Genomic DNA, 1,691 nt, shown 5'->3' with positions numbered 1-1,691 from the left:
GTTGTGCCTCAACCTAACCCATGTTGTGCCTCAACCTAACCCATGTTGTGCCTTAACCTAACCCATGTTGTGCCTCAACCTAACCCATGTTGTGCCTTAACCTAACCCATGTTGTGCCTTAACCTAACCCATGTTGTGCCTTAACCTAACCCATGTTGTGCCTTAACCTAACCCATGTTGTGCCTTAACCTAACCCATGTTGTGCCTTAACCTAACCCATGTTGTGCCTTAACCTAACCCATGTTGTGCCTTAACCTAACCCATGTTGTCGCCTTAACGTAACCCACGTTGTCGCCTAAACCTGCTCTGTAATTGTTATACGACTCGTTCAATTACTGTAGTGTTGCCCACCGCAACCCTCGCAATATAGTTCGCTACTCGCACTGCCCGCACCCCTGTGTATCGCTTCATGTTAAACACCTTGCAAGTCTTGCTCACTTTCCACATGCTCCTGCTGTACACTGTAATGTGGATGGCAGCAGGACGTACATGCCGCCCCTCCCCACGTCCCCACCTTGCCCCCTGCCTTCGCAAGCTGGTTGGTGAGAAGTTTGCATGTTCAATGCCCTTCGCATGCGACGTACTCAGGCTACGTTGTGGTGCGGCCTGTGTCAACTGTCCGCTGATGTCGTACGCGTGAACCACAATCTGTACTGCACATTCGTCCTTATGTACTGAATGATACATCGTGGCACATGTGTGACCGCACAACGACTGCGCCCAAAAACGGCGGACCATACAGTGCAAATATTGTGCACGCAGCTACGTGTCGTCTCCCTATGAGAGCTGGATTGCAGTGTGGTACGCCATAGAGACGTGTGGGAGGAACGGACGCCGTGGATGGCGATCAGCATGAGCTGTCTGTTGATGTATTCGGACCTAGTCGTCTCTCCTCACACACCGTGATGGCATGGTGCACCGCGTTCCATATCTGCGACATGCTACAGAGGCCGGTTGACAGTCGTTCGAGCAATGGACATCGCATACGTACGGGGGCCACCTTCCACGTATTGTCTAGGCGTGCACATTTTGTTGCGTGTATGTGGGCAGACGTAGTGTGGCGTGACACCTGACACAGGCATGCAATAATCGTTGAAGTTGCAAATGGCGATGGACGCCTGCGTTTTCTGGTGAAGTTACGCAAATGAACAAATGGTAACCTGTTGTGGTGCGGTTGTTCTCGCTAGGGGTGAATCGGTGATGGCGACGATAGGTTGAGGTACTAACCGGTTGTTCCAGCGATACCCACCATGCCGACGAAACTGAACGGCATCTGGGTGTGAAGCGATACGCGGCGGTGGCTGGGTGGGACCGTCCCCGGCCGGTGAGGGGGCGCCTCCCGGCGTGCTGGCCGCGCGGTGCGTGGGCGCACGCGCTACAGCCGGCTGGTGGGGGCGGCCAGTGGCAGGCGCGCCGGCCGACGGACGCGGCAGGCGTCGCAGCTGCGCGCCGGCGCACCCTGCGCGCGGCGCCGTGCGGCCAAAGTAGGTCCTCGCGGGCCCGGTGCGAAGCGCGGTGGACATCTTCAGTGTGCTGGTCCGATTGAGGACTGTGTGCGTTGAGGATGCGCCGCCGCCCGGCGCTCGGCGCCGCGACGCCGTCTGCTGCTCGGTCGCCCCAGCGGTTCTCGCTGGTGGTTTGTATCGCAGCTGTGCGGATGTGTTGGCGCGTGCGCTGTGCTGGGAGAGTTC

This window comes from Schistocerca piceifrons, unplaced genomic scaffold (genome assembly GCF_021461385.2).
Source record: "Schistocerca piceifrons isolate TAMUIC-IGC-003096 unplaced genomic scaffold, iqSchPice1.1 HiC_scaffold_370, whole genome shotgun sequence".
NCBI classification, from domain to species: Eukaryota; Metazoa; Arthropoda; class Insecta; order Orthoptera; family Acrididae; genus Schistocerca; species Schistocerca piceifrons.
The sequence above is the reverse complement of the archived record's forward strand: the minus strand, read 5'-3'. Positions refer to the sequence as shown.